We start from the raw sequence: 25,316 nt of genomic DNA on the forward strand, positions 1-25,316 counted from the left end.
TTAAATTGATTGCTTGCTTTGGAGAGGTTACATGGTATATTGATATCCCAATGATATTAAAAAAAAACAAACAACTTTTTGGAAATTAGTTACTTAGAAAGCTATTTATGTTGGTTAGCCTAATTTACCTACTTAATTGAAGTGTCCTTAGCAGTATAGGTTAATATCTAGTCTATATACATTTGTAAAGTGATGCCTCCAGTTCATAGATACACTTTCTAAATGGGACATAGAAACTGATCCAGTGCAGGGCACTGTTACGTGACTGTGATGTGGTGCCGAGTGCTTGTTGAGATGGATGTACTGGCTCAGCATTGGTTACAAACTTTGGTTTTCTGCAGGGGATATACTTACTCTCATGCTTTGTTTCAGTGAAGGAGATAAAGGCACTTGTTTGCTTGCTTGTATACCTTATTTGAGGCCTTTATCTGCCAGAACTTGAGCATTGTAAAGATCTCATGAAACTTTAATATGTGGAAATAAAGTTTTCCCCTAGATGTGGTGTAAATGTGAGTCAGATGTGTGTCCTGCCTTCATATGCAAGTGTAGGCCTAGTCGCTCTTCTAAAGAGCGAAGGCTGTAGAGTTATTTTGCAGCATCTCAGCCTTAAATTAGTCCATATTTGGGCTCTGTGTGACTTCAGTAGTAGTAACATTAATGCTATTCTAACAGCTTTATAGATTTGGGGATTTTTTAGTCTTCAAACATGATAATTAACTTTTTATCAAGAAAAATTATTCAACCCGATTTCAGCAGTCTGCTGTTCAAATCAACTGGTACTTTTATTTTACCTCACTGACACTGAATAATAGTAGTCAGAAAAACTTGAGTTTTAATTGTATTTTCCCCCTTCCTGGGCAGAGCCGAGTTTAGCACCGTGCTTCAGACTATCAAAGAAAACCCAGTCTTTCCCAGAGATCATCATCAGAGATAACAGGAAAACAATTGTGTGTGTATGCTTATGCAGTGAATGTGGCATTTGAGTTGTTTTATATGTAAAAGTGTGGCTTTGATGTGTGCGCAGTATTCTCACTGAGTTCTTACAGATGTCAGGTACTATCCCAATTAAAAAGCTAATTGTGGTGCATAGAGCGGTGGTATGAAATGCTGTGAAATATTGGTTCTACATAATGTAGATTTTTGAAAATATTTAAACATTATTGTCTTGGATCCATATCCTCATTAGCCTGGGAGCTGCAGATTAGCTTGCATTTACACTTTATTGTGAGTGCAGATTGATTTCAAATGCCTTTTGTGAAAGAAACGAATAATTTCTGGAAAAAAAAAAAAGGCTTCTGCAGTGTTTCTTGTTACTATGAATTACACAGGATGTTTCTTCTTTGAGTGCTTGTTGTCAATACGTGTAAAACCTTACGATTGCACTGGCTGTTCAGTTTGTCTGGGTGCTAGCTGAGTCTGTGCAGTAACTTCTGTTTGCAGTTCATTTTCAGCCACGAGGGAGAGGAGAGTGGACACTGAAAGCTAACTTCCTACAGTCACTGTGTTGAAAAGGATGCAGGGGTTCAGCTTGCCAGCTGAGGAATTGGCAGGATTTACGCTATTCCAACTCTACCCATGGTAGTACTTTCTTTCATTAGCATGTGCATCTCCACCATGTCACTGTCTTTGCCAAGTGGGTTGTTGAAAAACCTAATTTGGGGCAGCAGGAAAGGACAAAGGACCATTGTAGAAACACTTTACTCACAGGAGATTTTTTTTGCTGTTGCACTGCAAAAGTAGTGTGCATATAAAGAAACCCGAAGTAATTGCAAATCCATCGCTTGCAGCTTTGGCATTAAACCTTTTTGCATATGTTATGTGGGTACTAGGTACTAGGGCTTACTTTTTCAGAATAAATTTATCTAGATGTGATTTTTAATTGCAAAACATGAATTGCTCTTAAGTAACATTAATAGAATGATAGGTATGTAACTACAAGCAGTAAGATACTTCTCTTGGTGAAAACTTTTTAGAATCGTTCTTGTGTATGCACGTGTTTCTTACTGGGCACGGATATGCCAATGGAAATCACGCTGGTTTGTTGTCTTTTCATTTGTACAAAAGAGACAACTTTTGCAATGATGTGTGAAACACAAGCTTGCCTTTATGAAGTGCATACACATAAATAGTTTTCTGGAGCTTTTGTTTTAACTGATGATTTTTCAGAACCACAATCTGTGTGTCTAACAATACGTAAAACTGATCATAAGTGTGATTAGTACAAGGACAGCAGAAAGCAGCATTCAGGGTTTAAAAGGATGTTTGCAGCAATCTTTTAACAGACGTGCAGTAGCTTTTTTGTTTGTTTTGTTTTAATTTGCTGGGCTGGATTTCACTGGAGCAGTAGATCATACACGATTCACTTCCAAGTTGTAAAATGTAAATATGATCAGCAGGAGTTGGACTTGGTTCTCCAACGTGAAAGCCTGCGAAAAAGGCTGCAGTATTTGCATTGCAGATGGCACTGATTCAGGTATGTGGCACTAAGAGCTGTTGTTGTCAGCAAAGAAGTCGTATCATTGCGGAATAACAGGTTCCTGTATTTAGCTTACAGAAGTCAGGTGTCATTAGACCAGTGTAAGTTCAACTGATTTCTGACTCTTAACTGTAGCAGGGTTTGGTGATTAGCTAACTATGGAATAGGTTTCACCCAGCAGTGTGGCTATTCCTAGATCACATATCTTTACATCTGTGCTTACCATGCAGTTTGATAAATCAGGTTAGTATGGCTTATATAGCAAGCACACCATCTGTTCTGGCAGTTGAAGGCTAAATAACTGAAGATGTCTGTTCATACCATTGTTTTGCTGTGCTGCAGCCTTTCATATTGCTTTTGATACGATTGATGAGTTGCATACTGACCCATGTGAAACCTTTCATTTTTCCCAAAGTTTACTAGATTAATTCAGATTCACTGTTTTAATTTGATAAAATGTCTTCACTAGTTTCATTTTTGATGCTTCCAATAATCAATTTTTATTTCTTCATATATGAAAAACATACAGGGTGACATGTAAATATGCAATGATTTTGAATATTAGGAAGAGGAGTGTTAAATAATATTTCTTTTTCTCTACCATGCTAAAGTTAGTTGACAAGCCCCAGTGCCTTTTCTTGGTTAGACAATGATCTTCAGAAACAAAGTAAATGCTAAAAACAAAACAAAACAATTTATATATGTCAGAAATATTTTTTTTAAAAAAGCCCACTTTTATATATTTGGTTATTTTGAAAAGAAATGCTGCCTTCAATGTGTGCGTAACTAAGAAACATACTCTGATCTATTATTTTGTAATTTTCACTGTGATTCCTTAAAGAGCTGTGTTCTAATCACAGCGTAGTAGGCATGAGCCAGTATGATTTACATTGTTGTTTAAAGTCAAGTATTTTGCTAAACACTATTAAATGAGAACGAAGGTGCGGTATTTGAATCGCAATTGGGTTATATCATCAACTTCTTACATCTACTAATATTAATGTATCAATATTTGTGAAATATATATTATATTATGTACTGCTATTAATACTGGTTATTGTTAATGATGACTGCCAGTACATGTACAAGTACTCTATCACACTTGGATTTTTTCTTCCGTAACAGCACAAGGCTGGCAGACTATGTGGTTCTTTTGGACAGAACTGGAGAGTAGATTTCATGAATTGCAGAAGAGGGAATCTGATATTACAATCAAAGTTTTATGCAGTGCATAAAAGAAGTGCCACTCTCTGTTCTGTTTTGTACGACAGATGTTGGTGCAGGACAGGAGTTTTTTACCTAGAAAAAAAAATGCAAGAGCTGTTGTCAGTGGGTGTTTAGTTGTGTCTTCTGTTGGTTGGCCTGCTGAAAAGTGTGTGTGTGCCTGCTGAACCTGGTGTTGTGAATGGTTGGAGGCTATTAGTTTCTGTAAGAAGAATATTCCAGTGTCTAATAGCAATTCTATGCCTAAAGAAGATGGTATCTTCGGTAAGGGTTCACAGAGGTGTAATAGTTTATTTGTTATCTCTAACGTGTGTTTGTAGGTTAAACTCTTCTCCATTTCCATGGTTCTTTTATGGTTAGAACTCTTCCTGTTGGCTTTCTTTTCATGTTGTGCCTGTAACATGTATGTACTGATACATAGTAAATGATATGATCATAGCAGTATGTGAGACTTTTTCTGACGAAAATCATTTTCTTTTGTTTTCCTAGACCTCTGCCAGCTAAGATTTCTAACATACTGTATTGTTGTTCGTTTGTTCTTAAAGTTTCTGTTAGTGACTTCTGTTTTTGAGCTGTAAAAATAACATTGGGCTTCCCGCTTCAGGTCATATAACTCCTTATGTATTTCATTTGGAAAACGTTCTTTTTGTATGTATTGCACATCAGGAGAACAATTGCACGTAACTGTAAAAGTATCTGACTTCTGCCTCAACAATACTACTTCTGCAGTAGATGTAGGTGGACTCTCTACTGCCACAAAATACACACAGAAAAAAATTTAAGTGACTTCTACTTAGAGTTATAATAATACAAAGAATTCACTGCATTCTTTTATATTCCTTCCCCTTTTTCACATAAAGCACATCTTTATTTAATTTATGTAGCCAAATTATCATTTTTTAGAAAATGAAGTATGTGCTCTTCATACAGGCCTGCTCGTATATAACATTTTCTTTTTTCCTCCTTCCTTTTGCTGGCTTTTTCATCACTTTCTATCTTTCCCTCAGTTGTTCATCTGTGTGTCTGGGGTGGTACATGTTCAGTATTTGTGTATATATGTTCTTGATTAACACAGATTCCCATGAAGTTTAGTTTGTGACTTTGCTTTGTGGCGAGTGGTGCAGTATTCAAAATAGCTGCTTTATATTTTCATCGATATTTTCATTTCATGCAAGTGGCAGTGTGAATGCTAAAGTTGTTTCTTCCTATTCCATCCTTGGTTGCTGTAGTTGATACACTCCAAAATCTTAGTCTCAATATAGCAGGTAGTTTTTAAACAGAGGAAGAACTTAAAATCTATCCTAATGCATTAATATGTTTTTTTTCCCGTTCTTCAGCTCAAAAGTGATGATAAAGTAAGCATGAAATGGTGCTTCCTTTTAGAAAAGAAAAAAAATGATATTTCTTTTCACGTTTATTTCATTTTTATCTTCCACCGATTGTGATGTCAGGAGGAGGAACTGTTGTATTTTTCCTTACTGTTTCTCTCTTCCATTTGTGCTGGCATGGCCATCAGAGTTGTTAATCAGCATGTTCCCACTGGCTAGAGAATGGCCTTGACATCAATATTCTTGTGTGTGAAATATATGGAAGTGAAACATGTGGTAGTTATACAGATCGGCTGACACCTTTTACTTATAAATGTGTTTGGCTTATATCTGTGTAAGTGCTGAGTCAGAAAAGCTATGTCGTGTTTGTGGAAACTGGTAGTCAGTGAAAACTAATTATGTGATGTGAAAGCCTTTCAACATTTTTAGATGAGCTTTGCTGAAAGTTTATTTTTCACTAGTCTTGAGTCTTGCTCAAAATTCCTAATCGTAACGTAGGCTTTCTTGTTTCTGCTGACACCATTGCTTTACTCCATCGTAACAGTGAAAGGTCCCAAATAGGCAGGGTTCATGGCCCAGCAGTTCCTGACGTGCTGGCAGACTCTGATGAACTGTATAGCTTTTGATCTTTCAAGGAGAATTCTTAGAAGATCAGTCTAGGAACACTGTCTAGTCAAGCTGTGTGAGGTGGTCAGCCATGTGAATGGTGAAAATAACGTTCATTCCTTTTTCACTCTTAAACTTGATTTGGATTTGAGTGAGAAGAAAACAATGCTGCAAAGCTGGCGCGTTTTGTAGACAGTGTTTCACCTGAGTAAACCAAAAGGCATTGAGAAGCTTAATTTGTAACTGTACCAAACTAAGTAATCTATCAGATTAGGAGTTAACCTTTATGTGGCCTCTTGCACTGAGAGACAAGTAAGTTCGTTCTTTACATGGTTTATATATAGATCTTCAGCACTTGGAAATCAGTTTGTGTAGTTATGTCAATATTAGAATTATTAATATTATTTTCCAAATATTTGAAAATGGTAAAACAAGCAAATTTAAATTCATCAAGATGTAGAGGAGTAGATAACAATTCCGTATCTAATAAGGAGTGTCTGTAGAAGATGTTTACTTGATCATTATCAATCTTATCTATGTTTATGTAAGTGGATCACTATGCCTGGAGAACTGAAAAAGAGAGAAGTCTCTGGCTGTTTAGAAACAATATTTTAATAAAAGAATGAGAATGGACTGCATGCCTCAGTCTTACAGTTTAGGACAGATTTATAGTCCTTGTGTGCAGTGTTCCATCAGCTGGTGGTCTAACTCCTGTCTTTCATCTGTATCAGAGGTATAGTCTGACAACTGGAAAAAGTCTATATACAGAGAGCTGGAGTCATTTATTTGTATGTTTTTTAAAAGCCCATCATTGTTTTTTTTCTTCATCCACACTCAATTGGCCTCTGCGGTTTTCTGTTCTGTTGCCTTTTTAACAGACTGTGGTTTTCTCATATATCCTATTAATCAGTTGAGAATAGTCAAGTGCTTTCTGTGGTAGACTTGTCCTGCTGTTTTGTAGGTCTGCTAAAGAGTCTCTTGTGGTTTGCAGATTCAGGCAGCACATAAATGGAGGTGGTTTTAACAAATGTTTCTGAAACTGTCATATATTCCCATGACTCTTGCCTTTTCAGTTGCACCATCATGCATTTTTTTTGACTGATTTGTTTGCTCTAAATCCCTGTTTTGTATTATTGGTTATTTAGAGTTCAGTTCATCGAAGTTGATAAAAGCCATTTTGAAATGATTTCTAAAAATATTTGATTTCTCAATTTGCTTTCCCCAAGTTGTATACTGCAGGGGAAGAGCTTCTCTTTCTCTTCCTTCTGATTATTCAGAAGAAAGTTGCCAAGCGTGTGATTGATATGTGTCAGACTTCAATGGGTATTAATGACTTTTCTGCTAAAACTTAAAAGTGTGTATCTCATCCTGCACAATGAAGCTTGCTTCAGTTTTCTCAAATATTTATCTAAGTTTTAAGGGAGTAAGTGCTTCCATCTTATCAATATTCTGTCTACTAGATTTTCAAGAAATACTAGCTATAGTAATATGTTAACAGAAGGGTATTAAAGCTAGATCAAAATTCCTTTATGCTACTTCATCATTCTTTTATGAAACTTTGTTTGCTTTCCTGTCACAGAAAATGTCCAGAGTAGACGGGTCTTGAATTACTGATAAAAACCAGAAAGCATAGAACTTGAAAACTCAGGTTTTCAATTTTGCAGTGTAACTGGGAGGAGCACCATGTGAGTTTTTAGAAGAACAAACATTTTGTAGCATGTTTGCATTGGAGAAACAAGAAAGCTGTAGTCATGAAAGAAAGCTTCCGACATGATGGCTTGGTACAGAATTTTGCAATGTTTTCCAAATCTAAATTTCGATTTAATTAAGTTCCCATTGCCAGAATGTAAACTAGTTATCCCAGCCTTGCATTTAAAAAAAAAAAAAAAAAAGCAGAATGATAAGTAACAAAGGTGGGAATTGACCTCGCCCAGTCTTCCCACTTAATTCATACCTTAATTAGTTCCATTTATATGCTAATATTAAACGCAGATATATATTTTTTCGATTTTGTAAACATGGATATAATAATGCAGAGAAAAGGATGTGGTGACAGTGTAGTTGCCTTGTTAATAATGAATTTTTTTTTTTTAAATTACCTGTCCACAGTAACTGTCCACTTCCTGCACAGGCACAGCTGTGTCTTTGCAGCATCTCATGGCAGTCATTGAGATACTTCAGCTGTGTTGAGTTGATGATGGGAAACAGGACCATGAAAGAAGTGTACAATCTCCCCCTGCAGGCGTTCATTACCTTTTCTGTTTTTTTCCCAATCTTGTAAATATTCAGTTTCCACCAGATCACGTTCACTGTTGTGTTTTAGCTCAGTTTTCCACTTGATGTAGTATTTGTGTACCCAAGGCACCTATTTACTTTGGACACTAGCATGAGAGCAAGTCTATTTTCTTTTAATTGCAGTATTCTTTGGTACTAGATGCTTCTTGTGTTTCAAAAAGATAAATTTAAAATTTGGTTTTAATCGGTTTATATTTGAAACCTCAGGAAACAGAAATCTGGATTTTTTTCTTTTGAATTTTAATTTTATCCCAACTGTGCAAACTCTACTCGATTGGCTACAAATTCAGTTTTGAGTAAAGCAAACATGAGGATGGACTCGACAGTAAGTAACAATTGCAAACACATTAGCAGTAATTGGTGTGGCACTTAGTTATTATAATTGATGTATGTATGCTGGTTATCCAGTTGCTCAGCATTCTAAAAGTGTTGGCTGTAAGTCTTTAGAAACATCTGATAGGCAGCTCTAAATATATCAAGGTAGTCAAAACCCAGAGCTGTTATTTCTACCCCTAATACTCAATGAAGGCTGTCTAATCCATTTTGATTGGAATTACCAAAATTCTTGCTTTACCAAAATTCTTGCTCTTCCAAATAGAAGTTTGAACAGTTTTTGAGGCAGCCCTGCTTTCAGCTAATTGGTATTGTTTTGTATTATCCTTACTTGGTCTTATTTTGAGATGTTGCCAGAAGGGGCGGCTGTGGTGCTGTGGTTGCATCCTAACTCTCTTTTGCATTGGGCTCGAAGCTTGTCCAGCTGCCAAGTGGAGTGTGGAGTGAATTGATCTGATGAAAGATGTCTCTCTGTGTGTAAACAGACTACAGGTTGCTTTACTGTGGTGTGTCTCAATCTCCATTACAGCTGGCCATCGGAGAGCTGTGTTTTGGCATTACTGTGCATGCAAATGTACTCAGACTAATTTTGGTAGTGTCAGAAAGGACTGCTTGTCAGAAGTAATAGGATGAGAAGGAGAGTATTTTCAAAATATTAAGGTCAGTTAAAATTTATAACTGGGTATAAGAATATTTTTGGAAGGTAAAGAATCTGGCTCCTGAAAATATGTACAGTGACTTTGGACAGCTAATGCTCACGCTTGCAATAAATGCAAGTTGTGCAGAGTCATGAAGAAGAGCCAGTTTAGAACTGGCTGCCTTAAGGGTTGCCAATGATGTAAAGGCAGTAGTTAAACAGCTGCACTACTGGCTGAAGGAAAAAAGAGGGAAATAACTCAATATTTAACTTGTGCTATGCTGTGTGCTGTGAGAAAATACTTTCACTGTTGAGTTTACCTCAACCTTTTCTAAAAAGCACCTAAGCAGTCAGCAGTAGTTGTAGTGTCAATATAGCCTTTTTATGGGAGCTTTCACTCTGTGAATCTTTCAAGTGATATGATCTATTTTGTTTTTGACCTTGATTTTGAGGAGCCAGATGCCTTGCTATAATTTCAGGCTGCTTTGTATAAAGTGTACTCTGTATTCATGGCAACGCAGTTTAAGGTCATAGGGTACAGACTCTGTGGGCTTCGTGGCGTCTCTGTCCCTGCCCCACGCACATTTCTTACATTGTCTTACTTAATGTTCTTTGTGATATTAGTGCTTTACCTTTTCCCTACCACTTCCTCATATATTTGCATATAATATGCAAATAACTTATTGGATTTTGGAATGTAAACCAAAAAATTACCATGCCACTTCCTGACAAGCTCTTTTTCTGATCTGTCTTCAACCTGCAACTATTTAGTGGTTTTGAGTCACTTGCGGGAGCCCGGGGTTGACGCTGACCTCATATCACATTTCTACAAGTCCCTCCTGAGGAGCCAGGGCCCTGGATCCCATTCAGGGTTTGTTCCAGGCTTTCAGAAAAGCCTGCACACACTGTGGCTTTGTTAGCTCAGCCTGCCTCCCCACCTGACCATGCTGGTCAAGCATTGGAGTAGGTTGCTCAGGAAGGTTTGTCTGTGGAGGGATTTAGGAAATGTGCGGACGTTTCATTAAGGGACATGGCTTAATGGTGGGGCTTTGTAGGTCAGGCTCAAGGTTGTACTTGATGGTCTTGAAGGTGTTTTCCAACCTAAATGATTCTATGAACTGTATTTGACAGGCAGCAGATTTTTTTTCTTCTGTAATTACCGAAGGTTTACTGAAAAGTATATTGCGCTATTTAAGAGAAGAGGTAAGTCAGTCTTTAGTGAAAGAAGGGTATGAAAATACAGATGTACTTGACTGAAGTATATTTTGCATTACACAGTGCAGTTGTTTGTTCAGTAGGAAGCTGTGTGGAATGCTTCATGCAGTACAAAGTGACCTTACTTACTACACAGAGTCATAGGATCTTTTGGGACTTTCTGTACTTCTTGAAGGAAAGCTCAGAGTTCCAGTCACCCAACAGAGTGGTTGAGAATGTAGAAAAATACAGATTTTTCTTAGCTTTTTCATCTGTCAGATGCTTTTCTCCTGGTTCTTATAGAGAGTAATTACTGTGTCAGATCCTCTTCCATCAGTTTCTTTCTTTTTTTTACTGGTCCAGTACATTTTTTTGTGTTGTCAAAGCATGGCAGTAGAGTAGAGAAGGGAAACAGTCATGTTTTGATCTCTCTTTGGCAGAACAAATGTGATTCCCTTCCTGCATAGTGTGATTGTGTTGCCCCAGCCATTATGGTTTGTTCCTGGCTATCCTTTAACAAGGGAGAAAAATAAATGCTCTCTTCCCAGGAGGCCAAGGAGTGCTGCTCTACTGTAGTGGCCGTAACAAATGGAAAAACAATTGTTGGTTTCAATGCTCAACATGCTTACTGCTTGTAATTAAAAGTGAAAATTAAAAAAAAAAAAAAAAAAAAAAAAAAAAAAGCATAGCTGGTGATATAGTTATCTACTAGATTTAAATTATTACCTAGCTTATCTTCGGCTCCCTAAAAGATTAGTGTGTATGAAGAAGGCATCTACAAGCTTTGTATTGCCAGTATGTGCAAAATTTCTCTGCTCTTATTACTTGGATTCCTTGGGAATAAAAGTAAACACTGGGAAACCCCAGCAATATCGGATTTTTGCTATTATGGCAAGTAATGCTTTCCTAAAATGTTTGTATTCCAAATGTTGCAACTGTTGTGCGCCATTCAGGAAATAGAAGGTGGGGGGGGGGGGAAGAACTTTGTAGAAAAAAATAGCTTGTGTAGTAGAGGAAAGAAAATTCAGGAAGAAAGCAATTTAAGTCTTCAAAAATTATTTTCAGTTTTAATTTTTCAGGGATATGTAGGGTGCTTCTCATATCATGAACAGAATTTGAAATGCTCGTGCCAAAGAAAATCAGTAATGCGAAAAATATTTGTTCCATATAAACAAAGTTGTAAATGCCCACTGATTTCAGTGAGGCCAGAATTCTGTTTGCATTCTAAGATACAGAATCCTTTTTGCAGTTCAGTAAGTTTAAAATGGGTAAACATGTTTGAACATCTCATTGCAATCCGAAAAGTATGATTACATAGTACTTGGTTTTAAGTATTCTTGTTGTAATGGCTTCATGTTTGGGAATGTGCGATAATTACAGTGTTTTCAGTATACTGGAAATTTGTTTTACAGTCTTCTTTTTTGAGAAATCTTAATGTTCTGTTTAATGTGTCTTTTTTTTTTTTTAATAAAAGTTACTTGATGAAGGGATGATTGTGCTGATTGTTAATTGTTTTCTGTTTTGCAGCTCACAAAACAGCGATGTCACAGAACTGAACACATTTGTCACAGTAAGTATGCCACAGCATTAAGCATCCTGATAATTTTCTGGGAAGCATCAGCTACGCATAGGGAAAAGGAAGATGTGTGGTGCTCGACTCTGCACCTACATCCTGCTTCAGCAAGGTGTAAAGTACTGGTTTAACTAAATCTCTTAGATATTTAGTCCACATGTGTAATGTGTAATTACTTCTGTGACTTCAGTTTTTACCATTGGGTAAGTCTTTAATCAGCACCATGATAGCACTATAACAGTGAGCGATTACTTTAATGTAGGATTGAAATATAAATTTGACAGTATTACAGTATTTCAGAATGCCTTGAGTAGTTTTGACATCTGACTGTTCAGTTTAGAGAACGTTTAAAATGAGTTGGGAGATTCTGCTAAGAGTTTTGATTCCAAAATCAGTTTTTGCAACCCGCAGAAATAATTTTGAATGCTCAGAGATTTATTGTGTTATTTTGCAACATAAATGGTTATCATTTTTTACTCATAGCTTATTGGACTATTAGGAAATGAAGAATTTTGCTTTCATGTTAATTTGCTTATTTTTTCGCGGTAAAGAAACAAGGTTCTCATGTCTTAGTCATTTACTTTAGACAAACTTAATGGTGAAAACTAAAATAGATACAAAGAAATTTAAACCCTGACTAGCTAGGCATAGCTCAGAGGTGTAACTTTCAGACACATCTCTATATGTCATTGTATTTACTGTCTGTCAGGTACACTAAGTAAGAGATGGAAATCTAATAGCTTTGAAATGATTTTTTGGGTTTATGATTTTGGTTCTCATCAAGTGAACCACCAATTCTTCATACACTTTCTATGATACTACACTCCAAAATGTAGGATCATAGAATCACAAAGTTGGAAACGACCTGCAAGACCATCTAGTCCAACCTTCCTCCCATCATCATAGCCACCACAAGCACTGAACAATATTTTGTAGCCTCTTGAACGCTGCCAGGGATGGCAACTCCACCACTTCCCTGTGGACAGCCATTCCAGTGCCTCACTGCCCTCTGAGAGAAAACCTCCTCTGGTACAACTTGCAGCCATTTCCTTGGGTCCTGTTTGTTGCCTGGCAAAAGAGGCCAAAGCCCTCCTCATCACAACCTCCCTTCAGGAAGTTGTAGAGTACAATGAGGTCTCCTCTGAGCCTCCTCTTCTCAAGCGTATCTTAGTGAAAAGATACTGTAAGTTTACATTCAGAGATTAGATATGTCAACTAACATGAGCCTTTATTGGATCCCTGAAAATACTGTGTGGTACGGTGGAGTCATACATGTCAGTAGTGACATTCATGCAGCCATTCCAGATGTAACTTAACAGCCTGTAAATTTGCCCTGACAATGTGGAAAAAGAAATTCAATATTTTTAAAATGTAGATTTTAGATTAAAGGCTCAGGCTTTGGAAATACTTCTTCAAGTATACCGTTCCTTGCGTCACCACATATGACTTGTTTTTATTTTGTATTTGGGAGAGTGTTAAGACCACCAACGTTTGCTGGCTTCAGAGAGTCAACAGATTTATATGGAAAATTATATTAAATAGGAGGAAACAAATGATTTTAAAGGTGGATAAAAAAGCATAAAACTTGCTGTTATACAGTAGTAGACTAACTGTTACTGTAGGGCGTGCTAGTTTTAATGGAAAAGCTTTCTCTTCATAAAAACTGAAACCAATGGTATCTTTGTTAACAGCAGATTCTGTATGGGGGTGTACTGAAGCTTGCATTTAATTAGAAACTTCATATCTCAATATTGCTACCTTCCTTCCTACAGAAATTTCTAGTTTTACATGTTTGGTGTTGGTGAGAAGGTAGGATCTTACTATCTTTAAAAAATCACCCTTATCTTAGTATTATAATTTCTCAAATCCCAACTTCTTGAATTATGACTTAGAAAGAAAAAAGAAAAAAATGTAGTCCTTTTTCTAGAGGAGATTCAGTCCCACTGAAAATGTGGATATACGAATATCCAAAAACAAACCTTGCTTGAGTTGAAAATTTGCCTCTGACTTTTCTGAACACTTTATTAGGGCTTTTATTAGGGCTCTTTTGGCCGTAGTAGTTTGGAAGTTATTACGAGTCTAGAGGCTGCTTTGAAGAACTGTTAGACGTAGAGCCGCGGAGTGAGAGCTGCTAGTTTTGTTGTACTGGTGAACAGTTGAGATGAGTACTGAACAAAAGTGCCTTAGAATGAGAGGAATGCTTCATAAAGAGTGAAGTTGACATGTGTAACATTTTTTCCTTCAGCAGTTTGACTGGGTAAGTACAGGAGGAATTTGTACTTTTTCATCCATTCTCCTGTAGTCTTTCAGAATTCTAAGGAGGTAATAGATGTGTCTCTCTACATAAGCTAATTTTGAAGGCTGATCGTTTGTACATAAGTTGCTCTGAAAATAATAATACCTCCTACTTATTTCGATGTGAACTACAACGGCTACAAAGATCACAGTAACACTATTGGATAGAGTAAATTCTCAAGTGAAAAAAAGCTTATTCAACAAAGTCATCACCATTAGACATGTGTTTTACCAGCAATAAACAAGGGTTTGCCTGCCGCGCTCTTAGAAATCTGCACCAGTGGAGGTGACCCGCTGTTTCACAGCTGCTGTGGTGACATTGTTGGTAGGAAAATGCTGCCCATGCAGTCCATTTTTCATTGAGGGGCAGAATGTGCCAAAAACGGACTATGTGGTGGGAGTAATGTGACAGTCAAGTCAAAATTCAGTTTGTCGTGCAGTCTTCAGTGTTCTGCTCCCCCCAGTGTGGGGCCTGGTGTTACTGCGTTGCAGGAGAAAGGTTGTTTTCTGTTCTGCTCTGACTCTGGAAGTTGGAGCCTTCAGCTTAGTCAGTGTTGTGATGTAGCGGTCAGAGTTGATGGTTTGTTCAGTTCCAGGTAGTCCAGAAAGATCATCCTTTTCCTATCCCAGGAGACAGCTGACATCACTTTACCTGCTGAAGGCTGCATCTTGAACTTTTCTTCAATAGGGAATTCACTTGTCACTGTGTCATGGACTGCTGTTCTGACTTCAGCTTGTAGTAGCGACACCACATGTTGTTATCAGTAATGGTGTAATCCAGATATTGTCACCTTTGTCCTCATGTTGATGTGATAGGTCCTGAAAAACTTGCGTATGATGTTTTTTCTGTTCCTGTATGAGCACTTGTAGGATCCATCTGTTGCAGTTTTTATGATGTTCCAACATTGCCGGCATCATTTCCGGTGCATTGAAGCTGATATTCAAACTCTATACTCTGTTCCCTGGTTGTAATCTGCTGGTTGAGATGATTGAGACACTCTTCATTTTGTGGTGTGACAGCTGTGTATGGCTGTCCAGAATATGGCTTGTCTTTCACATCACTGTCGCCACTGCTGAAATCCACCACCCACCGCCTCCACTGGTCTCCACAAACATTCAGCAAGTGTCGATGAATGTCAGCGGTGTCATTTTTTCTGCATGGAGAAAATCAGTTGCACGCCTTTGCTTTGTCCTCACTTCCATGTCAGGCACCATTTTGTGGGACTGCCCCTCTGCTGCCATCTGAGGCACAGCAACAAAATGCCAAAAAGATATCGGTGGGAAGGTTCAACTTCTACTGCTATCCAACCACCACCTACTTCTGATGTTGTGGGCCGTCATAATAAAATAGCGGTGTTACTTTTAGTGCAGCCCTCATGCCAACTCAGCATGTACAACTCAGTACAAATTTATTCTGATGTTTGATAGCAATTTGAGTGTATTATCAGTTTTCTCGTGCCCTGTAATTGTTCTCAGATGCCTTCCAAGAAGGCAGCTTAAGGATTTAAATATGTAGCTGTGATTTTTTTTTTTTGCGTGTGTTTGTAAATACTCAAAGATGCAGAGAATTATTGTGAAAGTGCATTTGGTTATGAAAAGGAAATCTTAGTATTTTTATTCCCTTAAAACAAGCTGTTCTCAGTGCTTGTAGTAATGGTATTTGAGAAGCAGAAGTTTTTCCTTGGCAGCGTAGATGGGTTTACATTTGGCAAGGTCTGAAAAAAAACCTACTTCCGTCATACAGCTAATACCTGCAGATTTAATTATATCTTTTCTTTAGTACAATAACAATTAACATTGACTGAGAAAGCAAGAATAATACGATATTCAGAGTTTTCTATGCCTGAAGTAACTATACAGGGTTTAAGTAAAGGGTAGAAAACAATTGCACCTTTTTTCTCTTTTTTTGTATAATTAATTTTATAAATATGTTTCTCATAAATAAAAGTAGCTTGTTGCCAGTGAAGCATGTATTTTATATTGCTGAATTATCTGCAGATACAGTTTTGAATTTCAACAACTGTAATTGTATGTACATATATGCTCGTGTGTTTTTAGATTTTGTTACCAAGGAAAAACCCCAAACCACAATTTACCGAAGAAGGATTATGGAAGAAAAATTACAGAATGAATGAGAATTTCAAAGAAAGAACTCACAAGTTACATTTACGTTCAGAATATGTGCTTTTATTGCAGTTTTCTGGAGTGTGATTTGAAATGAACACAAAACACTACTGACATAATTTCTGTAAAAGATTCTAGCAACTATTTAAATGCAAATGCTGAAAACCAGAATTAATAATGGCTATGCTGAAAGGGTTAAAAGGTAGATTCTGATTAAGTATTGTCATGATTAACATCTGTTAGGAGGAATAAGTGGTTTATTAAGCTTTACAATACAGATGGCAACTGAGGGAGCTCACTTGTGAACTGACTTCTTTTGTAATATCACTGTATTGTTAAGACCTGCTGTTTCCTTGTAACAGAAGTAGTAGTTTGCACAAAAAAAGTTTGTTGTTTACAGTTGCTGTAGAAGACTAAAAGCTAAGAGACCTTTCGAAGTAGAAATGATGAGTTTTAACTTTGGTTTTTCTTTCAGAAAGTGCTTTTTGTATTTTAAAACAAAATTTTCTCTGCTTATGGGAGATGGGAAATAATTATAATTAAACTTTGGAGCCCTAATCAGCTAATTCTAATTTAAATGCTTAGTTTAAGAAGTCTACTATTTCTAGGATAATTTCCAGTTGCAATTCAGTACAGTGTTATATTTGGCAAAGGTGTTCAGTGATTTTTCTCAGGGCAATAACCTGAGCGCTATTGCTGTTGTTATCCTGACAAAGCTGCTTTCAGCAGGGCTTCACCAGCTCAGCACAGGCAAGGTTGTGAAAGTCCTGTCTGGGTAAGGGTTACATGTTCAAGGATGGAGGACTAGCATGGTTTTTGTGTGTGTGTTATTACAGTTCATCATATTACTGTGAATTATTTGATACTTCATTATATTCTTGAGATCATAAAAATCCTTAGGTAAGAATCATTGTGCTTTTTTCCTGATTTTTAAGGGAAGTAGTAAGTCCTGTTTTAATAAAGAAAACTTGAAAACATAGGATCAGGAATGTTAAAACTGAGAAGGTGAGTAGGATCCTTAAAGAAAGAAAAAAAAAAAGAGCTCTTTTAACTTAACAACTGGAGGAGCTTAGATGAATGATTTGTCAGAAACCGATGTGAAAACAGGAGAGCTTTTTATCTTGGAGCAGTATGCTGATCAACATCTTTTCAGCCATGTGTGAATGGTACAATGCCTTCCTTGCCTTATCCTGAGTTTTTATTGTGGCTGGTATCTTCCATTACTTGTGGAGTCCTTATTCCAGAAACTAATTCTGTTAAAAAATTTGTGAGTAATAATAACAGGACAGACAGGAGCAGTTGGTTAAAAAAACATGTTGCAGAAAGGTCAGTGGAGTTTTGGTAGACAGTGAGATGAACATGAGTCAGCCATGCACCATTGCAGCAATGTAGGCCCGCTGTATCGTGGAGTATGTTGGTACAAATGTAGGCAGCAGGCTGAGCAAAGTGACTCCCACCATCCCATTTTACCTCCATGTCTCATCCTCACCAAGTTTGCAGATAGCACCAAGTTGGAGTGAAGTGTCTGAGAGTAGGAAGTCCCTACAGAGGGATCTGAACAGGCTGATAGATGGGCTGAGGCCAACAGTATGAGATTCAACAAGACTGAGTGCTGGGTGCTACAACAAAGCTGTGCAATGCTACAGGCTTGGGGTAGAGTGGATGGAAAGCTGCATGGATGAAAAATACTTGGAGGTGGTAGCTGAGACAGTGGCTGAATTTGAGCCAGCAGTGTGTGCAGGTGGCCAGGAAGGCCAATGGCATTTTGGTTTGTATCAGAAATAGTGCAGCCAGCAGGAGCGGAAGGTGATTGTCCTTCTATACTGGCACTGCTGAGGCCATATCTTGACTGCTGTGTTCAATTCTGGGTCCCTCTACCAGAAAGTTATTGAGGCCAATGGAGCATGTTCAGAGAAGGGCAACAAAGCTGGTGAGGGATCTGGAGGACATTTCTATGGGAAGTGGCTGAGGGAGTTGGAATTGTTCAGTCTGGAGAAAATGGATCTAAGGGTAGACCTCATAACAACCTACAGCTCCTGACAGGAGGTTGTGGCGAGGTGGGAGCTGACCTCTGCTCCTGGGTAACAGCAATAGGATGAGAGGTGATGGCCTCACCTTGTGCCAGGGGATGGGAGGTTGAGAGTTAGGACACATTTCTTGTCCAGAGTGGTCAGGCACTGGCACAGGCTGCCCAAGGAGGTGGTAAAGTCACTGTTCCTGGAGATGTGCAGACTAAAGGACAGGGTGGGTGGGAATGGACTAGATGATCTCAGAGGTCTTTTCCAGTCTTAATGATTCTGTGATGTAGAATGTTCCTGATTTTGGTCTTCGATATGCAAGAGAGAGAGTAGCATACGTTAAGTGGGCCACCAAGGACAGAGGACAAGACATTTTACAAATGGCTGAGAACTGAGTTTGTTCAACCTTGAAGAGGGTAGGGAATCTGCTGTTATCTTCAGCTGCATAAAAGGTGATAGAGAAAAGGCAAGTCAGGTTCCTCTTGGAAGCAGAAAATGGAAGGAGAAAAGGCAAAAGACAAACTATACAAAAATTTGATTATACAGCAAAGGAAAAATTGTTCAGAATGAAAATGATCAGAAGCTGAAATGAGGGTTCAAAGAACCTGCAAAATTTATACATTGTTTTATTGGACAAAGCTCTGAGCAACTTGATCTAACTTGAAAATTAACTATGCTTTAGGCAGGAAGTTGGATCACATTGCCTCTAGAAATTGTTTAGAAATTATTTCCAATCTCAAAACTTTTATGCCTCTTTCCGTCTCTTAAACTATAAAAAGTTCCTGTTTTTTTTTTTTTTTTTTTTTTTTTCCTTTTTACTTTTGTATCCCTAGGATTTTTGACAGAGAAAGAAAGTAGTGTAAAGAGGCAGTAATATCAAGGAATTAAGTCAGTGCTTCCTGGCAAGGAATATATGATAGAAGACAATTGCAGTTGTGAGATGGAGAGGTTTGGATTTCTAGCAGTGAGTGACTCCTGTTTTTCCACTGCTCATTTGTATCTTTAGTAAGATCTTTCCTGGTGTGGGGCTGTCCATCAGATTTGGCAATGTCTAAATACATTATTTGGTTTCCTTAGCTCTGCTGCATTGGCTTCTTTGTACTGCCTTCTCTCAAAGGTGTGTTCCATTGTTTTCCTCTTGAGCCAGCATTCCCTGATTTGGAACCTCTATCTTAAATTTGGATGCAGCATGGTGCTCTTATTCGTATTTGACTCTTAGCTCCAACAATTGGGAAAGAATGAAGCATAGGTCAGTATTTGTCCTGAGTCAAGTCTCTTACGTACTATAGCATCCTTATGTTGTATAGTTTTCCAACCCATTTTATCACTAGAAAAACAGAGCAATTAACTAGTGGTAATGAGGAGGGTGGGGGGAAGTTGAATTGCAGATGAGATAAGAAACACCTGAAATGTATATCAGTAGCAGCTGGAGAATAGAACGAGGGTTTTTTTGAGTGAGAGATATGATATGAGAGTGTCAGGTAAATACCTGTAAGTCATAAAATAAACATTCTGGTTGTGTATCCATGAATATCTGTTCCTAGCACTTCTTAGACAAGAACAAAAGGTAATGCCAGAATCGTTTCAGCTCTGTCCTGCAGTCTATCCCAGTTCTGTGATTTAGCCAAGGAAAATCTGGGGACAGTATTTTGGATGATTAAAAGACATCTTTTTCTGTATGAGTTTAGAAAATGTTCTTGGCCTCAATTGAGTTTGTGCTTTGAATATTAAAAGCAGTGTGAACAAAGGTGAATGGTGGGCAGAGTACAGATAGATTGGCAGAGAAATAAAGCATGCAATTTGAGTGGCTGATGCTATTATGTGACAGGTAGAGGTAAAGACAATAGACAATGGTAATAAAGGATGTGAGTTAAAGTTAAGCCTGTGCAATATGTACTTTACAGGGATTATGATGTAAGGTGTCATGACGTTGCTTGCAAGTTTTGTCTAGCGCTCACGTATTTTGCTATCTTGTATTTACTGTATTGAAGATTCACATTGCAGCAGTGCACATGTAACGCACGTAAATGTGTGTGTGTACTGAACAGTTTCACTGCAAAATCAGGCTGTGAATTTGGAGGTTTAACAATGACTTAGAGAACCAACATCTTCCTGAATTTAAGAGTCAAAAGATGCTAGCAAAGGAGTACTTCTGCTAAGTTAGCATTCTGACAGGCCAGCTGATAGGATGTATGTTTGGTGGATTTAGCATGATTTAGCAGAGGGTTGTTGGAGTTAGGGTAGTTTGGTTAGGTTGTGGTTGGACCTGATGATCTTTGAGGTCTTTTCCAACCTGAGCAATTCTGTGATTCTGTGTTCTTATCTTTTGGGGTGTGTGTAAATAAAAAATACATGAAAAGTAATTTTTATCTCTGGCTTTTTGTTCAGTAAGACAAAGGCTCTCTTTCCCTTTTTGTTCCAACTCTAACCTGGGAATTTTTTTGATTAAAACCAGTTTGTATATAGGTTAGGAGATGTAGAGCTGATGTAGACAAATGTAGTTCTGTTGATTTCAGTTAAACTGCGATAGTTTATTCTGCATGATGGTCTCATAATAAGGATCTTATTAGATGGGTTTTGTTTATTTGGGAAAATCTAATTTGAGGTTGTGTGCATGTACGTTGTGTAAAGATATATTTTAAAATCAGATGCTTTTTAACTGATTTACATGTTCTGTTTGAACTTGAAGGATTTTCTTTTTAGTTTCTTCACAAGTAATTAATTTAAAACAAGCACAACGATAGAAATCATGTATAATTAGGAGTTTTTGTATCCTTGCACAATTCAGAGCAAGTAAAAATGGTACGTTAGAGCATGGCTTAAATGCATGTCAGTTGACTAAAGCATGGGCTTAGAGCTTGTAGAAGGCTTATATGTGATCTGTTTCAGATGTATTACAGAGGGGATGTCAAGGTGAAAGCAGACTTGCAGAATGGTTGGTATTCTGACTCTGAGGCTGTAAATGGCTCTGTGGCAGATGGAGTCTTTGTCAAGGAAGAAAAATGGCAGCTCTGGAAGATCAGAGATGTTTTTGTTGAGCAGCTCAGCATACAGGCAGTTACTTTGTAGCATTCAGGATTTCCTCTTTTGTTTTAATAAATTGTCCTCTAATTTTATTCTCTACGAGTCGATAAATAGTAGTCACCATAATTCAGTACAGTCTGTGGTATTCCATTAGGAAAAAAAGGGTCAGCTTGCTTTATTACCAGATTTTAAATAAGCTTTGCAGGTTGTGTGCATGAAGCCCTAAAAGTAGCTTTTCTCTTAGCGTATAATAAATAAAGACATACATGTGTGCTACAGCTGCTAGTATAGCAAATAATATTAAAATAGCATAGGAATTGTTAATTCTCTTGAGTATGATTTTAAACCACAGAAAAAAATGCAATAGACTTTAGATTGTTTGTATTTTGTCTACATCTGTGTCATTTATCTCAGTAAAATACAGATTTTTGCTCTATATATTGAAGAATCTATTTCTGGTTAGTTTGGAGAAGATAAATATGGTTTATAATTCAGTCTCTTGTGAATTCATATTTTTCTTTGATAAATATTCATTTGTCTCTTAGCGCTGCGCAGCATCTGATTCTGCATGCTTTTGCTGTGGTTTTGTTTGCATTTAATCTTCACTCATATGTATGAAGTTAAGCATGTTCTTAGAGAATAATGATTCGCTTTTATCTGTAGAGTAACTGGTTTCTCTATTGTCATTTCTATTAATTACATTTGTGGTAAGTTATGAAGTTTGATGTCGTATGACATACGCCTGATTGCCTAGCGTAAACAGTTACATACTCAAATCACGTTTCATACGCGCAGTTGATGTGGATATCCAGGAATATTTTCTCAGTTACTCATTTGAATAAATATAGAGAAATGTTAGAAGATGTAGTCTTCTTATGGTCTATACATGCTGGACAGATTCCTAATAGGAGTATTGATCTCACTTGAAGTAGAATATAGCCTTAAGAGCCTACAGGGTCTTGCAGAAAGAATGCTCAAGTGGTCAGTTGACCTGTGTTAAAGGGTAATAAGTCACCATTCAAAGTGCAAGCATTGCACAGCTATCACCTGCCAGCAGTACTCTTTAGCCTACTTGACTAAAACTATAGAAAGCAGTTAGTGTTCATCACAGATGAAAGTGACCCAGTGCTTTGAAGGATCGAGGTTATTGCGTTGGAATCTCTCTCTTTCAGTGCCTGGAAGTTATACAGTACTTGCTCTTGAGGATAAACCCACTATAATTAACTGTGCCTTTGTCTATTTGAGATACAGCATACATGGCTTTTTTGCAGAAAGGCAAATGCTTTGTAATCAAAACTGAAGTACTTTTGATAATGTGTGATCCAAAATAGTCTTCATACGTCTTTGTATTAGAACATGATAACGCACATAAGGGTAATAAAGCTTCATATGACACGTACCTGGATGTTCATTATTATATAGTAGTATAACTTTAAAAATGACAGAAATCAGAGGAGAAATACAGCGATGTTATGTGCCTTTAGGTCTTGATTACATAGGTGACTGTTAGTGAAAGTCTTACACTTTCTATTACTTATCTTGTTTGTTATGTCAGCTAACCCAGCAATGTTCTTCCTGGGCTGAGAAGCGATGATCTGATATGGCTGGTTTCAGAGCCACTTCTGCCTGTTTGCCTGTTTCAGATGTTTTATCATTTCATTATTTCTCCTCAATTTTTCAGTGGCCTCTTGTGCCTTTTCTGAGTTTGTAAGCCTACAAGGACTATTCCAGAAGAGCTCTTTATGCTATCTATGCAGCTTTTGGTATATTAACAGTGACAAACTGGTTTTTTGTCTTTATGGAATTGGAGCTTTGGAGTGTTTATTGTTTTTCCCTTTTTTCAACCAACCAAACAGGACAGCAAGTTGATTTTTTTTTTTTTTTTAAATTTTTTAGTTATTGATATGACTTCGGAGCTTATTGAGAATAATGCTAACTTGGTAGTAGCATGATGGTATCAATATATTATTTGTAGTATTTCAGTTAAAACACTGTAAAACGAGAACAGTGAAATAAATCAGTGGAATATATAGTAGTTTACATAGTATTTGAGTAAATTCAAAACAATTCTGATAACCTTGGAGCTAGTGGTGTGAACAGGTTGCTTTGTATCTATGAAGTATAAAGCAGCTTTTATCCCTGGAACCAAAATACCATAATAGTACCATCAGAGAAAAATGTCTTTTGTTGTGTTTTAATCTTTCTGTGGTCAGCTATGAATAAATAATTGCATTCAGCATTCATCTCTTTTCACTAACTTGTTTTGCTTAACTGGTATGTACAATCTGTGTTTATATGCACTGTTGCTGAACTTGTTGGATTGTTTTACTCGTTTGCATGATAATTTTGCGTGTTCGTGCAGAACAGTTGAATCTCTGTTCATGTCAGAATTCCAACTTCTGTTCATGTTTTATCATTACATTAATACGAAGGAAATTTTTAAAAACTTGAGTTCCTCCATGCATTAATTGGTATACAGCTCTAGCTGCTCCAAGGGACACCCAGTTTGTATTAGATATTCCTGCAGTTCTACCTAGAAGTAAAACTCCTTTGTCTCTAAAGCATCCATTGATTTTTCTTTCAAGAGTGCATTAACAGTGATGTTAGAACCCATGCAATTAGCATCTGTGCTTAGCCAAAAAAAAAAAAAAAGAAAAAAATTGTTAAACGAAAAGTGCTACACATAGTATTAACAAAATACTTTATTGTATTGCTGTACATGTAGCAGTGAAACAAGGAAGACAAAGTAGTGAAAGGTCGAGGAAAAATGAGAGAGAGAACAAATGATGCAAAAAGAAAATGACACTGAGGTCTTGGTTTAATACATATGTATTCCAGGTTGATGGCTGATTTCATTAGCAAATCTCATTGTTATGCAATGTCTGTTCTTCTGCAGCAAAATGAATATTGTATTCTCAGAGGCTGTGTGTGTGTGATATTATGCTGATAGAAAAATTAAAGAATATGTATTTTTAGTTATTTTTTCCTTTTTAAAATTTATTTTAAAAACCTTCATATTTTCAAGGTGATTTTATATTGCATTTTCTCAATAAACTTTTAATGGAGAATTTTAATGGAAAACTGCAATTTATTCTCCCCCTTTTCTCTGTGCATTTTTTGCCATGTTTGCAACCTATGCAGTCTCTTCCTGAAAACCTTCAGTTTGACTAAGTAAGGTTTACAATGAGTTTACCGTATCAAAGATTAAAGCTTAAGGTAAGAATATTAGTCTCCATGATGCTTTTTTAAACAGCTGATACTAATATCAGCAATTATATTCAACACTGAAATAAACATTATCTCAGTCAAATCTCTTCGAGCTTAACATTCTTTAGTATATTCCACTAAAATACTAAATTGAAAAACTGTGCTTACAGTAAGATGAATCAGTGTTGTTATGGAATGATATGTTTTGGTGTGTAGGACAACGGGATTCTTAAGATGGACTTCACTTTCTTCAGCTAGTGAAATGCTCTGTGATTTAATAAATGCGATAATACAAACTAAGGGAACACTTGAGAAGAAGGCATTGGTGCAGGACAATTAAAATGTACCAAGGTAATTAATTTGGATATATCCTTTATGCCCTTTCAGAATTTATTCTGTATATCAACTTTGTGAGGTCAGAATCTAGTAGAGAACATATGAAATGCCAGTGAATCTTGAATATTTTACGTCTAGTTCTGGGTAATGAGCCAGCATGAAGGAGGTTTTTGGACACTGTAGTAACAGAAAGAATAGATGGCAGTTTCCTGGGTTTTTGTTTGAGTGCCTTGTACATGCATTGAAGCAAATCTGTTTTTATTAGATTTTTTTTTTTTTTTTTTAGAGATGCATACCATATACAATGGTATAATGTGGCTGTCTGTTTCTGAATGGTTGCTCTGTAGTAGCTACTGTGTTTATTCCAATTCCAAGGTACTGTTTTAGCATTGAAGGTGCTAGAAGAAGTGTCTGTGTGTTTGGTAAACAATGAGAATGGAATGAAATAAAATGAAGCTAAATCACAAGTAATAGAGCAATGTATGCGACCCAAATATAGAGGAGGTAGAACAAAGAGCAAGTTTCTCACCAGCCCTTCCCCTTAGGAAAGAGAGCCTCTTCCTGGCCTTTTCCTTCGGTAGGACTATGTCCAGAGTAAGAATGCAGATTACTTAGCATCAACTGTTGGCTTTGGAAAGATTGGTTT

At 37.0% G+C, this 25,316-nt stretch overlaps 1 protein-coding gene across 12 annotated transcripts in view; it reads left to right on the top strand.

Moving 5' to 3' along the window:
- The window catches only part of BAZ2B (bromodomain adjacent to zinc finger domain 2B), a 101,874-nt gene that overhangs the window by 15,147 nt on the left and 61,411 nt on the right, over window positions 1-25,316 (top strand). For all 12 annotated transcript variants that reach the window (XM_031590852.2, XM_031590847.2, XM_031590846.2 and 9 more), the window contains exon 2: window positions 11,621-11,663. The gene's annotated coding sequence lies outside the window, so the exon portion shown is untranslated. The remainder of the gene's footprint in view (window positions 1-11,620; window positions 11,664-25,316) is intronic.

The sequence above is a fragment of the Phasianus colchicus genome, chromosome 7, assembly GCF_987193195.1.
Source record: "Phasianus colchicus chromosome 7, bPhaCol1.hap1.1, whole genome shotgun sequence".
In the NCBI taxonomy this organism is placed as follows: domain Eukaryota; kingdom Metazoa; phylum Chordata; class Aves; order Galliformes; family Phasianidae; genus Phasianus; species Phasianus colchicus.